Raw genomic sequence first — 15,899 nt, 5'->3', positions numbered from 1 at the left:
AGTCAACCATTGTGCTGCTTGTCAACTCATCTCCAAACTTCAGGTTGGACAGCATTGGGCTTCAGGGTTTAATGATAGTGAAGATGCCAATCACAGTTGCTGGTGAAACATCAAGAAACTAGGCATTTCAGCAGAAGAGAATACTTGTAATTCACAGTTGAACTTTGCAGAAGAGCAGGAAGGATCCCACAATCAGGAGTTCTCTGTTGGCACCCTTACTCTTCAGACAAGTAAAAGAAGAAGCTAGAACAGTGATGTAAACAGTTCGATGTAAAAGCAAACCCTGTAGTCACCGAGCGCCCAAACTGCGTGTGCGCATGTCCAAACTGAAAGGTGGGTGAATGTGCATGAACACACACGCGGACATGCACAAACACGCAGGCATGTGCTAACATGGGCATGTGCAGACTTGCATGAATGTGCACATGTGTGGACATGCATGCATGTGCAGCAAAGACCCGAAGACCAGCTGGTCACTGGAAGGCGGGGGTATCCCAACACTGGCAGTGTGGCAAGAGGTAAGATCGTTTTATTTGGTGACCTTCTGTTTCGTCGTTTGCAAGCTCACAAAAGAAACACTACGGAAAGCTGACCAGGGGTGACAGCACACGTTCCAGTAGAGAGGGCTCAGTGTGCCACCTCTGGCACGCGTGCCATAGGTTCCCCATCACGGAGCTAGAATCTGGAAAGAACCCAGAAATGGTGGGAAAAAATAGTGAATTGATCTGGAAAGAAAAGCGGGATTTCAACATATAGGTACCGCAAGCAAAGGCAGGTAGATACAAAACATCATCCAACAAACAAACATTTAGGTTTCTCTATAGCAGGAGTGTCAAACTCGATTTCATTGAGGGCTGCATCAGTGTTTGACCTTGGGGGGAAGGTGGGTGTGACCAGGGTGGGCGTGGCTAGCTCGACATCACTCATGTCAGGGGCACCTGTGGTGGCCCAAGCGCAAATCAGCAAAAACGGAGCTCTTTTTTCATTGGCAGACAATTGCAGGAGGCCATCACTGCCAAAAACAGAGCTCAGGAGGGCCCCGCACAGCCCTCCCGAGGGCCGGTTTTGCTAGCAGAGGTACCATGGGGGGCCCCGTGGGCCAGGTCTAAGCAACCCATGGGCTAGATTCAGCTCCCGGGTCTTGAGTTTGATACCCCTGCTCTACAGCTTGTTCATTTAAGTGGAGGGGGAAACTAATGAAATCCCTAGGGGATAAAGTATTTAAGTTTATTGCATTCATAGTGAGTTAGTTAGAGTTAAAAATTAGAGGAAAAAAGATGTGAATAATAGTAAACAATGAGGTGGATAAAAATGTGGAGGAAAAAGGAGGACTTCCGGTTCCGGCGGCTGACGGCGACGGGCAAGCTTTGCTCGCTCCGCGCTTTCCCGGTGGGCTCCCCACTCCTTGGGGGGCACAGGACGCCCCGTAGAGGCTCCTGCCAGAGGAGCAGCACCGCGGGGATCCCCGGAATCGGCAGCGGCCGGTGGGGGGCCCCCCGCCTCGCTCTAGGCACCGGGGAGCATGATGGGAGACGCTCCGGCGTCTTCGCTGTGAGGCTGACGGAAGAAAAAGACGATCTGAAGGACGCGGCTGCGGTGCGGTGAGGTGACAACTCCCTCTCATCCCCTTCACTAACTCAGAAAAATTGCCAGCAGTTTAAATTTTACTTTCGGCTTGGCTGGAGAAGCGCGACTGGAGGGAGGGGGATTTCCCCCCCCCTCGGACAGGCGGCTGGAAACAATTTCGCTCTCAGCCCCAAGGGAAGGAGGAGGGGGGAGAGCCAACTAAGGATGCCACGCTTCTAGTAACGGCGAACTTTTGAACTTAAAACTATAATGGAAGGATGATCTGGAAGGCTTTTGGGAACTTTGAAAACTTTGTTATGCCTCCAAACCCGAAGCTGGCAGGGCAAGATGGCACACTTCCATTGTCTTTATGAGCTCTGAAACCTGACTCCACCTTTAAAACTTCAGGCTTCCGGTCTTTGTCTCCGTGCTACTCAGACAAATCTCTTGTTGATTTCTGCCTTTTGAACTCCCTGGTCTGAAAAACTTTACTCTACTGCCAGGGTGATTAGAAAAATCCTCTTCTGCCTGGAACTTCTGTCTCCTGGACTCTCCTGGCTGTTTCATCCTCTGACTGATCAAACTCTGCACTGACTGATCTTCTCACTCTACAAACAATGGCACCTAAAAAACCACCCCCTGGAAAACCTGGCTTTGCTGCCTCTGCACCGACATCTGCAATGTCCAGTCCTAGTACACAATCAACGATAACAGCTTTGATGCAACCTAAATCTACAGAGACTGAGTTTCAACAAATGTTTCAACAAATTCTACAGGGGCAAGAGGAAATAAAAAACAATTAAAAGAGATGAAAGAAGAAATCAAAGGGAACTAGGTTCAAATTAATAAAAACTCACAGAGACTGGATCTTTTGGAGGGTGGAATGGCTGAGATGAGGGAGGGGATGGAAGGGATGCAGAAGGGGAACAAAGAACTTGATACCCAGCAGATGAAAATAGAATTTGAGAGAATGTCCTTTTATCTTAGATTTCAAAATGTGGTAGAAGCAGATGATGAAGACATAAGGGACATTATGACAAATATCTTGGCTGAATACATTCACAGAGAGAAACAACAGATGGGGTGGGAAATAGACCTGGTTTACAGAGTGAACTCAGCGTATGCTAGAACACATAACGTACCCAGGGAGGTTCACATCAAATTCCTCAGAAAAAGTACAAGAGATGAGATTCTGAGTGCACAAAGGGGGCAAGAATTGAAATACCAGGACAGGCATATAACCATTCTGAAACAGATCCCCAAGAAAGTGAGGGAAAAAAGAAAAAGCTACTCGCAGTTAGCGAAGAAATTATACCAGAAGGGGGTGTGGTTCAGATGGCAGATGCCTGAAGGGATGCTAGTATTCTGGGAGGACACAAGAGTTAGAATTAACACACCCATAGAGGCACAGGCCTTTATGGACAAAAACAAAGCACTCTTAGAAAAACCAGATGATCCTACACCAGATACACAGGACACGGGAGGGGCCGGAGCCCTGCCAGCGGGGGGAGATGGGGCGACACAGAGAAAAACCAGATCACAAAAATGAATAAGAAAATTTGCTTGACATAAGTTGACCGAATTTATTAATTGAATTTATATGCTGACTATATGTAACTATTTAGTAATGATTTTTTTTGCAAATGTATACTTTGAGTATGGAGGGAGGGGACATCTACCACACATGCAACCGTCAAAATTTGTATTTACCCATTACCTTTTTCCTTGTAAAATTCTAAAAAAACCAATAAAACGTTGTTTAAAAAAAATGTGGAGGAAAAAGGATAGATTTTTTTTAAAAAAAATAGATTTAGTTCAATTGTTCTGCTTCTATTCCTGACACTTAACTCTTATTTTCCTCTTGCTGGACCTGTTGGGTTAATTAGTTTGGACAGAGAGTATTGAATATCTAGCGATTTTGTTACAAAGAAGCTCTTAGTGATACAGAAAAGAATAGCTGATACTTCTCATTCAGGGGAAGATTAGGGGCAAGGTGAATAGGTTAATTACTTTTATAGACTCACCAAATACTTAAAATTGTTTTCTTTTATCTGTAATTAGTGGAACTTCTGCTCTAATCTTGCAGGCAGTCTTTGCTGAATAATTCACATCCAGACAATGCATGGTCTGGGTATCTTTTCAGCAATGAAGAAAGACCTTGAATGTGTTGGAGAAATGAAATAGTTGATTTAAATAGTGCATCACCCAAGAAAAGGCTACATTTCCATCACCTTCATGTAGCAGTTGTAAGAGGAAGTTCAAAAGTGCTTCATTTTGGTCATTAAAAAATGAGAAAGCAACAGTCTTACTTTCATGCTGTTCTCAGAGGTCTTAAGGGGGTCTTAAGGGGGAAGGAACCATCTGCAACAAAATTTTATCAATCGGTTATTTATTTGCAATTATATACTGTACCTATTTTGCTTTGCTTTGTGAAATTGTATTTTGGTATTTTAGTCCAATGTAGTCCATTGTTATTTTACAATGGACATTTTACTGTTATTGCAAGCCACTATAAATATAAAAGATTTGGCTGTATACAAATTTAATAAACAAGCAAACAAAAAATAATGAGAGTAGCCATAGAAATATGCTTATCCATAATATTTAATACAGCTAGTCCTCGACTTACAACAGTTCACTTAAAGTTACAACGGCACTGAAAAAGTAATGTGTGACCATTTGCTCCATGTATCTCTGTGCAATGTATTGCCTATAGTTGTAGATCACAAGTGTAACTAGTGTAACTAGTACAACTATTTTTGAAAAATATCTCTGTGCAATGTATTGCCAATAGTTGTAGATCACAAGTGTCAAACTCACCACGTCACATTGTCATCACGTGATGTTTCGTGACACTTTTCCCATTCATGGAGTTGGAATGGATGCGGCTGACACATGATGCATCCGACCCACGGGCCACCAGTTTGACACCCCAGTTGTAGATAATGATCTTAGTTTACAAGTCTGAGTTTTAGTGAATTATAGACACTTAGAGAAATCAAATTAGTTTCACAAGTAATATATATTTATGTGGGGGTGCCTTGTTGTAGAATACTGTATTAATACCTACATGTAAAAAAACCCCAAGCAATTATAAAATGGCAGTGCAGAGACTCAAAAATAAATCTTGCCAAACTCAGTTGGACTGAAACTAAATGCAGCGATGGAAGAAAAAGAAATTGCAAACCCTTTAGAGCTATCCATAATCTCAACATGCTGGATCTACAATCAAATTTGACCTTCATCTAAGTCCGTGATGGCAAATCTATGGAACAGCCATTTGCATGTGTGTGCTGGTCAGCTGACTTTGGCCTTCTTTTGAAGCTGTTTTCGGAGTGTGAAAAACTGGCCCTATGGGCCAACTAGAAGTTTGGGAAAGGACTTTCAGTTTGGCTGTAGGGGCAATTTTCGGCCTCTGGAGCCTTCAGGGAAGCCTCCTGAAGGCTCCTGAAGGCTGTGGAAGGCAAAAACTGGCCCTACAGACAAACCAGAATTCATTTCTGGTTTGTCCGTAGGTCCATTTTTCACCCTCCAGAGCCTTCAGGGAAGCCTCTTGAAGGTTCCAGAGGTCGAAAATTGGCCTATGGACAAACTGGAAGTCACCATTCCTGAACTTCCAGGTTCCTCATAGGTCCATTTTTTGTCCTCCGGAGCCTTCAGGGAAGCTCCTGAGGTGTCTGGAAGGCGTCGGGGGGGGGGGGGAGAGGCTGTTTTCACCCTCCCCAGGCTCCTAGAAAGCCTCTGAAGCCTGGGGAGAGTGAAAAAACCACAAAAGCAGGGGGGGGGCACTGGTTACACGCACATAGCATTATGGGTGTGGCAGGCCTGCCTACAATCCCCCCTGTGCTTCCCCCGCTTTTGGCATAGGAGCCAAAAAAGGTTCGCCATCTCTGATCTAAGTCCTATCAACAGTTAAACTGATTCTGATGAAACAAATAGCACACAAACCTGAATGTATTGAGTTGATGTTCATGGTCTCTGTTGCAATTTTGTTCCTATCAGTATTCTGGATGGAATCAATGTAGACTTAGGATAGTTGGAGACACAACCCTATTGAGGCTCTGTTAAGGCTCCTGAAGCTACAGTGCATCCAGAAAGTATTCAAACCCACTTCAATTTTGTTGTCAATTTGGTTAAGCCACAGTCTTATTTTACAGTTGTTGACATTCATTTTTTCCTCATTAATCTACACTCAGTACCCCAAAAATAACGAAGTGAAAATGCCTGCAGCACCACAAAATTGACAAAAGTGAAGCGGGTCTGAATACTTTCTGAATGCCCTGTATATGTCATTAGTTTTATGAGTCCTTAAAAGAATGGCTCCGGACAACTACTGGAAGATATTGATCAGATTCCAGTAATATTCTCTGTAACTGAAGTGTCTCTGCACTGTTAGTGTCTTGATCATGGTTTGTTTCGTGTGCTTTGTTTCTTGTCTGAAATGACGTAGGCCAGCGATGGCGAACCTTTTTTGGCTCGCGTGCCACAAGTGCGGGGAGCGCAGGGGGGTCCTGTGCGGGCATGCCGCACCCATAATGCAATGCACGACCCCCCCAGTGCGCATGCATGCACAACGCACGACCCCCCCATTTTTACATGCTTTCTTCACCCTCCCCAGGCTCCAGAGGCTTTATAGGAGCCTGGGGAGGGTGAAAAGAGCCTCCCCCGCCCCCCGGAGGCCCTCCGGAGGCTTCAGGGACTGTCTGGAGGCTTCACTGAAGCCTTCGGAGCGCTTAAAACCACCCTCCGAGCAAACCGGAAGTGACTTTTTGCTCAGAGGGTGGTTTTAAGCGCTCCGAAGGCTTCAGTGAAGCCTCCGGACGGTCCCTGAAGCCTTTGGAACGCTTAAAACGACCCTCCAAGCAACCCGGAAGTCACTTCCGGTTTGTTCGGAGGGTGGTTTTAAGCGTTCCGAAGGCTTCAGGGAAGCCTCCGGATGGTCCCTGAAGCCTCGGGGGGGGGGGCTCTTTTCGCCCTCCCTAGACTCCTATAAAGCCTCTGGAGCCTGGGGAAGGCAAAAAATAGCTTTTAAAAAGGTGAACTCAGCTGGCCAGCGCGCGCATGCATGCTGGCCAGCTAACAGGGCAGCGCCTCGCATGCCCTGACAAATGGCTCCGCGTGCCACTTGTGGCACGCGTGCCATAGGTTCACCATCACTGACGTAGGCTTTCCTGCTTGAGCAGGGTATTGGACTTGAAGACTTCTAAGGTCCATTCCAACTTTGTTATTTGGCTATTCTGAATGAGATATTATCAGTCTAAACTAGAAGCAATTTAAAGGACCACAATATTTGATTCCATGAAGAATATATGCTACCATTCTTCTCATTAATTGTAGTCTAATCAACCTGATCTATACACTGGCTGGGCAAACTGACCAGAGGCCTTTAAGTGAAAGTGGCCTAAATGAAATGCCAGCTTCTTCCCTTGTCTCCATGTAGTAACATTTGCTTCCACCCACTATTGCTCTTGTCCCTGGTTGAGGACAAGCAGGTATTTTTTTTAATGTTGAAGAGTTAATTCCATGTAGATAGCGGTTAATCTGAGTTTTATTGGGATCTAAGCAAAGAACTTGATTGCTGCCGCCCTGAAGGAAGCCCTTCTCTTGAGATGCCTGTCAAGCTCTCCTCCACACACTTTGCAATCTGCCATAATATAGTCTGGGTTTGGGTTTGGGTTTTGTTTTTCTTTTGGTTTTGTGGATTCAGCGTTGGAATGTAACACTGATGATAATAACCTAACAATATGCTCAAGTTATTGCTCAAAGTTATATGAGGTCTATTTCATTTTACATGTTCTTTGTTTTCAACATTTATTCTGTTGGAGGTATAAATAAGATGCAAAAGAAAAATTTCAAACAATGAATCAGTGAACAGGAACAACTGATGCCCCCAAATTTGGAAGGAAAAAACCCCACATCAAACACTTACAATAGGGAAAAGGAATGAATACTAACATATGATTTGAACAAGAAAATGTAAGTCAATTTAGATGCATTGAAACCTTGTTGTTTTACAAAGTCGTGTCCGACCCATTGTAACCCCATGGACAACATTCCTCCAGGCCTTCCTGTCTTCTACCATCCTCTGGAGTCCATGTAAGCTCACACCTACTGTTTTGGTGACTTCATCCAGTCATCTCATTTTCTATCATCCCCTTCTTCTTCTTTTGCCCTTTATCTTTCCCAGCATTAGGCTCTTCTCCAGTGAGCCCTCCCTTGTCATTCGGTGGCCAAAGTATTTAAAGTAGCCTTGATTATAAGCAGTTTTGTTGGCAGGGTGATGTCTCTCCCTTTTAGTATGTCTAGATTTGCCATAGCTTTCCACCCCAGGAGCAAGTGTCTTTTAATTTCTTGGCTGCAGTCCCCATCTGTGGTGATTTGCTAAACCGAAATTAAGACTGTTAACGTATAACTTTAAATACTTCCAAGAATCATCGAAGGTACTGGTTTAATAGGTCAGTCTTTTTACTCTAATTGGCTATCAATTCCTTTATACTATTCAAATTAACTCTCAGGAAAAATCCTATGCATTCCTTAGTGGTTTTCAATAAAATAATTAAGGAAGGAACAATGTATTTGTTGTGAAGATCTCCATTATAAATTGTTTTCCAATCTGAGGTCAGATGAATTAAACATTTTGACATTTAGTTTGCCATTTGGAGACTGAGACAGCTTTCCTGGTTGAGAAGTTACTAATATTTTCTGGCAGTCATTGTGACTTTGATTGATCGATACTAGTGATTCAGCTTTCAGGACTCCTGCTGCCATTGTTAAAGACTATAATCACTACCATCCCTAGACCTTATTAACTAACTATCCAAGTCTAAGGGAGAAAGCACAATCATGGTGAACAGGGGTGGGTTCCTATATCAGTTGTTACTGGTTTGCTGTGCATGCGCTTTGCTGGCGCATGCACAGTTGACTAAATATTGTTTTGCGCATGCGCAGAAATATGCCGGTAATGGCATAAGAGATCAGGGAACTGGTTCGTGGGCATGGCTAGCCTGGGTCACTGCCAGTTCTCTGGACCAAGCCACAATTCCATTATCGGTTCCTCCGAACTAGGCCAAACTGGGAGCAACCCACCTCTGATGGTGTTCATCAATACCTTTTCAAAATTGGTACATTGGTTATTCGCAGCCAAATAATCATCTCAAGTGTTCCTATGCCATCTGCTCTGTCTTCATGGATTATGTGAATATCTGGTCTCAGATCATGTCTTCACTACGCAATTCAGAAGAATTTTAATCCAAAATTTAAGAGTCCATCTGTCATCCCTCAGTTTGATAGCCAGAAGCAGCAAATAGTATCCTGGAACAATATTTTCAATGCTGTATCAGCTTCCCAAAAGACAACTGAATTGGGATAACATCTTCCTGAGCTACATCTGAATGTTGACTCAGTTTTCTGGATTTTTTTAAAAAAATGCTTCAGTTCCCCTTTGTCTATGTAACAATTCTTGCATATTTCTGCCAAGATCATCTTTCTACACCTTCCAGAGAACTTCCAAAAAACTAGACCATTGGTTTTCTCCACTCTTAATCTATCACATCAAGCTGATGGCCTTCTCTGTAATATTCCTGTCAAACCTTAGACCAATTGTAACTTGCATTGGATTTCCCCCCAATCCTGAACAGGATAATATATAACCTACTTACGATCTGTGTAGTGTAGTCTGTGTAATAAATATGATTTAAATTAATGATTATTCATATGTTTTATACTGTGAATTTTCTTTAGGAGCTTAAGGTACTTATAGCATTCTCTGCATCCAATTTTTCACTATTACAACAACCTACATGATAGGTTAGGCTGAGTGATTACACCTAGCTCTAAACAATCTAGTGAACTTCAGTGTTCACTTAAGGAGAAACCTGAGCCTGGGTCTTCTTAATTGTAGTTCAACATCCTTAGCATTGTACCACTGTGGCCCAATTCAGAAGAGTAGGTCCACTTCGTTCCTGCATTTGAAATAGTTTTTCCCCCTCATTCATACTTAATCAGCAACTAAGTAACTAGAATGCTGGTAGTGACAGATTTTATTTTCCCGGGCTCCAAGATCACCGCAGATGGGGACTTCAGCCAAGAAATTAAAAGACGCTTGCTCCTGGGGAGGAAAGCAATGGCAAATCTAGACAGCATACTAAAAAGCAGAGACATCACCCTTCCACAAAAGTGCATATAACCAAGGCTATGATTTTCCCAGTTGCAATGTATGGCTGTGAAGGTTGGACCATAAGAAAGGCTGAGCACCAAAGAATTGAGGCCTTTGAACTGTGGTGCTGGAAAAGACTCCTGTGAGTCCCTTGGACTGCAGGGTGATCAAACAGGTCAGTCCTAGAGGAAATCAACCCTGACTTCTCTTTAGAAGGTCAGATCCTGAAGATGAAACTCAAATACTTTGGCTACCTAATGAGAAGGAAGGACTCACTGGAGAAGAGCCTAATTCTGGGAGTGATAGAGGGCAAAAGAAGAAGGGGACGACAGAGAATGAGGTGGCTGGATGGAGTCACCGAAGCAGTCGGTGTGAGCTTAAATGGACTCCAGGGGATGGTAGAGGACAGGAAGGCCTGGAGGAACATTGTCCATGGGGCCACGATGGGTTGGACACGACTTTGCAACTAACAACAACAACCCAGCAGGATTTGGTATGAGAAAATATTCTTTTTTCAGAGAGGACATGGTGATAATAGAAAAAGGCTAGGCCAGTGGGGAGGGGAATGTACTTTCCCCCCAATTTCCAGGTACATTAAGCTTATTAGATACCTAGTGTAGCTGTGGCACCAAGTGTTTCTTTCCTCTTTTTTTCCTGTTTTTGGATGGTGGTGGTGGTGCTTGCTGTTAATTTTATACTATTCTATATTGTTTTATTGATTGTAACCCCTCCAGGATTGTTTTTAAGAGGGATTGCTATATAATTTTTTTAAATAAATAAAGACTGAATACACCCAATTTCTTTTCTTTCCAAGTGAAGAACTGGAAAATTTGTAATGTCCCTGGTGGTGGAATAACTGTGCTTAGTTTGTGTTTTGACTGATTAACCTTTGAGTAAAAATTGTGACAGAACATAAGTCTCATACAAAGTTTAGGAATTAATTAAGCATTTAATGCTGGGTTCACAACTGGCAATAAGATGGAATTTTTAAAGCAGGATTACTGAACAAACCATGGTATATTAATTCACAAACACTAAGCGATAATGGGAATTTCATGTGTTCTAAAGTAACACACACACCAGCAATTGCTTTTTCAGGATTGTCAATATTACACAAAACTCAAAAAGGGGGCTAGGAAATCATACCATGATGGGGTATGTCTACAAGTTCAAGAAATCTAATTGAAAGAGGTGAGAGCACGTAACTTCCTGAGTTTTGTTATTTCTTTGGGGCCCATTTTTATTTACTTAAAAGACAGTAAAAAGCAATTTAGTCAGGACTTTTCCAATTCATTAATTATTTTGCATTCCTTTGGAAGTGCTTTTCCCTCTCAGCCTAATGCAAAAGTACCAGACCGCTTGTAGCCTTGGAGCAACTCTAAGTAAGCTCATCTATCCAAGTTATGTTATGTGTGTACACAGTATCAAGACAACCCTTTAGGTTCCTAAATACTAAAGCTACTCATATACTGTAGATTTAACAAAGAGGCTTACATAATTTAATGGTCAACTTTCCATATCTCTCAGTCAGATGAATTAGCATTTGTTTTGAAACTTATTAATAACCTTCTGACAGGTATAACTTTGATTGCGTTCTTCCTGTCTGTCTTTTGGCAGAGCCTCTGTGCTATTTGCATTGTTTGGATGGATCTCATGGTGCTTTTCCTGGTCTCACTCTCAGGCGAATCATAGACCTCACACCAGTCATGAACAGATCAGCTTTCAGAAGGACAAAAGACTGCTTAATTCATTTTGGGATCACTAGCCATTCCTTCTAGAGATTAAGCTCAGCAGGCTATGCTTAACATAGCCACTAGAAATGGCTCAGGTCATTGTTGCCATGGTAGCACCTTCAGCTATCTTCCATCCCCTGCTCCTTCTCAAAATTCTCTTTGATGTCCCAGCACTATCCTGGATGGCTTCAGATGTCCCCTCTTTTGCCAGCTCTGCCTCTGCAGCCCCTCCCTTCCATGATGAGCACAATGTTGCTTGATAATCCAACCAGTCATCTGTTTCTAGGTCCTTATCAGCAAAGCCTATTACAGAGAATTAGTACAGAGCTTGTTTAGGTATTCGTATGCATGCACACTATAATGGAGAGCCAGCTCATACCAAACCAAATAAATTAAAGGCATAAGATGAAGACAGGGAAGAAATATCATGAAATACAGTCCACACCATTCACCATCCCTCTCCATGCTTTTCAGTCTTAGCAAACTAGCTTTTCTTTCATTGTGTTCATCCGCCATTTCATAAAGTCCGTCAAATGAACAACTCAGCATGAGATATAGAGATGCCTGTCTTAAAATCCCCATAAAGGTTCACAAAGGGAGCTATGAGAGAGTATAGTGCACATGTGTGCGTGCACATACACACATACACATAACAAACACTACTGTCTAATTCCATTGCCCAAATAAGCTTACATTAGCCATGCCCCAATATCATTTTTCATAAATATGTTTGACACAAACATATGATTCCTCTTGATAATGATTAAACATGTTTTTCCTCCATTAACAGAACATACATCACCTTCCTATGAGGTATAGAAATGTCACTTTAATTCATTCTCCTGAAATAGTGAACATGGTGGGAGGATTAATTTTGTTTTCTCTCTCTTGGATGAAATATTACTCTTTCCACCCCATTTTGAGGAAAGAGAAGAACTGGTTGGTTCTTGAACAGTAGCAAATCTGGAAGGGAGGGAGGGAGGGAGAGGTGAGGGAGAGAGGGAGGGAGAGAGGAAGGGAGAGAGGGAGGGAGAGGGAGAGAGGGAGCGGGATAGAAAGGGGAGAGAGCAGGGACATGTGGTCAGGAGAGGCAGGGGAGGCAGAGCCTCATCGCTCTCTTTAACTTTAACTTTATTTAAATTTATAAACCGCACCCTCTCCCCGAAGGGACTCAGGGCGGTGTACAGTCATAATAAAAACACAATATAAATACATATAAATATAAATAGAGGAGACGACATACAAACTGTACAATAATAGTTAAAATTAAAAACAACATTAAAATCTATCCCTAAAAACTACCCCAGAATTAAAATAACTGCCAGGAGGATAAGGATGGGACTATAAATGGGCTAGGCCAGCTAATTGGAACAGGTGGGTCTTGAGTTTCTTACGGAAGGAGTGGAGGTCAGTAGTGGTTCTGATATCGGGGGGGAGGTCATTCCAGAGGGTTGGGCCCATCACAGAGAAGGCCCTACTCCTGGGCGCCGCCCATTGGCATTGCTTGGTGGACGGCACCCGGAGGAGTCCCTCCCTGTGAGAGCGAATTGGTCGCAGGGATGTATGGGGTATCATGAAAAGAAAAAAAAGGGAAAAGGGAAAAGGAACACGTGGTCCGATTCCCTGCCTTCCTGAGTCAACATGAAGGGGACCGCGGAGCGCGCTCCGCCAGTTCGCACTCCATGGTCCCCTTCATGTTGACTCAGGAAGGTGGGGAATGGGACCACGTATGCAGGAGGCTGAGGCAGCCTCAGCCTCCTGAAACGTGGTCCCATTCCCCGCCTTCCTGAGTCATCATGAAGGGGACTGCGGAGCGCAAGCTGCGGGACCGCGGACCCTCAGCCTCCTGCACACGTGGTCCCATTCCCTGCCTTCCTGATGACGTCACCAGCCTCACCAGCCATAAACCTCAACGCACGTCACTGGGAGAGAGGGAGGGAGGGAGGGAGAGTGAGAGAGAGTGAGAGAGGGAGGGAGAAAGACATTATTCTGGAACATGTATATTTGCCTTCTTTTGTGAAACAAAATAGGTTTGAGTTAATGGCAGATCTGTTAGCAAAAATAGCAGGTACACATAGTTTAAATAGATATGGACAAATTAGAGATTAGCCAAATTTGAACTCAGAAATGTGCAGCATGAAGTAGCATGATGGCGATCCAATGAATCATTAACCATAAACCAAGTTTTAAACCGTATATTCCAAGTGTTTTTCTCATGCCAGTCTCCTCTTTAAACTCTGCAAAAGAAATCTCTCCAGGTACATTATTGCTATTATCATGATTTGGAATATGTAACCCATATTTAATTATCTACAATAGTTACGTTCAGTGATATTTGAGCTCAGTCACCAAATACTGACTATTCTTGCTTTCTGTCACCCTTTTTAATTTTTCTAAGTTCATAAAATAAAGTTTATTAAATAAAAACCCAAAAGAATGAGGCCTTGATGCAAAGTATAAATACACAATTTATTTACTATGCCAGATTTTAATTTTTCACTGGTTGGTTGAACGAAGAGAAATGTAAATTCAGTTTTCCATGGGGTAAAGGAGAAATATTTTCAGTTTTCTTCTCTTCCCCTTCTGCTCTTGGAGAGAACAAATATATCTACAAGCAAATTTTAAATGGAAACCCCTATTTGTAAAGGAGGGAATATCAAAGATTTTGGTCAGTGTATCTGCATGAGGCTGTCCTTGAAGAGCATCTGGAACAGTGGTGGGATTCAAATAATTTAACAATTGACTAGCTGGGTAGGTGGGGCCCGGTGGTCATGTGACTGGGTGGGCGTGGCCGACTCAATGCCACTCACGTTAATGGGTGCTTCACCTTAGCCATTGCAATGTAATAAGGGTTATCGGAGATGCAGTTTCTGTAAGCAGGGCAAAAAAGATGAGGCTAGAAACAACACCAAAATGTTTCCTTCCAGCTTTCCTTACAGGATTAGCCCTGTAAAGTGGAAAAAAAAACAAAAGGAGATTTCTTCGAATTCTCCGAATTGCTTAGAAAGTTAACAACCGGTTCTCCCGAATAGGTGTGAACTGGCTGAATCCCACCACTGATTTGGAAGCTTCATTTGGTGCAAAATGTGGTATGGGCAGTTATTGATTCCTCTAGAACATATTACATTTTTTTTGGCTATACTACCTGCATTGGGTGCCAGTCTGGATTCAATCCAAGGTTCAGTTAGCAGTTGAATGAGAAAACCACCAGATGGTAGAGTCAGTTGACAAATAAAAAAAAACCCAGAAGAAAGCAATAGGAAACTACATTGAGAAAACAGCCAGGAAAACCATGTGGATGTAGGCATCAGGGGTCAGCTTGACTGGAGAGATTTTATTTTCAAATCTTTTCACATCCTAATCAGCATCTGCTTTCCCCACTCCCCCTGTTACTCCTCTCCCTAACTTAGTGACTTAGCACTGTGGTATAGAGAGCAAGGGATTATAACAGATGTTCAATATCTGGTTGATTAAGTCTTCTCCCTCACTGTTTGTTTCTAGAGAAGCTCAACCCCCAGGAGAAATCTCATCCTAGCACCAAAAGGAAACAGCCCAGCAATAGTACAGCAAGAATAGAAATCCAGCAAGTGATTTTCTTTTTCATGATAGGTTGCCAGGCAACCATAAAAATGCTCTGTCTCCTGTCAAAGAAGACCTGGGTGATGAAGTGGTGAAGACTCACATTGTGTAGGTACTAAAATGCGATCTTGTTGTGGGCTTTAATCAGACCTTTGCACAACTAAATTGGTACCAAAGCCAGATTGTTATTCTGAAAATCAACTCAAGATAAATTGATTGTCAGTGTCAACTCTTTGTACCGCTGAGAAACAAACATACTGCCAGCATCTGTTGCTACTACATAAAATGAATTTTGTCTACTAGTGGCTTGCCTGTTCAAGACGTCTTATGGTTCAAAGGGAAAAATTGTCCAGATGGGAAAACTATTATGTAGGCTGTGGTTTAAAGCACTTGTCCCACCAGTAGAAGTATTGTTTATTTGGATGCTAGAGACTCAACAAATTTAGGTCTAGTTGATAAACAACAGATGGTGAAAAGGTTGGATCTAAGCAAGTCAGAGAGAAATGTTATTTTTCTCACTTCCTGGCCAGTTTTATCAGATTCTCTTTAATGACCCAATGGAATAGGGTTGACAGTGCTTCAAGGTGGAATGGAACAACTCGCCACAGCTAACCCACCATTAAGCCAACTCACTGTAGGACAAACTGCTGTGGAACAATTCAACAAATACAAAAGTTAAATTAATTTTGATAGCACTGTGGCCAATAATAATAAAATAAAGAAAGTCAATCCAGAAATAGAGGAGTTATAATAATTTCAATGAAAACATGGTCTCCAATAATAAAAGTACCTGAATGAAATAATTAATACACCATTGAATTGTCCCACAGTGAGTTGGCTATGGCAAGTTATAGCCCTTTGACAGC

The 15,899-nt window shown here is 42.6% G+C and overlaps 1 protein-coding gene across 1 annotated transcript in view; it reads left to right on the top strand.

Annotated features, from left to right (window-relative positions):
• The window catches only part of MAPK9 (mitogen-activated protein kinase 9), an 84,505-nt gene extending 69,530 nt beyond the window's left edge, over positions 1 to 14,975 (top strand). Inside the window, exon 14 of the transcript XR_014174433.1 lies at positions 14,956 to 14,975. The gene's annotated coding sequence lies outside the window, so the exon portion shown is untranslated. The remainder of the gene's footprint in view (positions 1 to 14,955) is intronic.
• Positions 14,976 to 15,899: the final 924 nt, after the last annotated feature.

The sequence above is a fragment of the Natrix helvetica genome (genome assembly GCF_964273705.1).
Source record: "Natrix helvetica genome assembly, chromosome: 1".
NCBI lineage: Eukaryota > Metazoa > Chordata > Lepidosauria > Squamata > Natricidae > Natrix > Natrix helvetica.
This window is presented reverse-complemented; position numbering and strand designations above follow the sequence as displayed.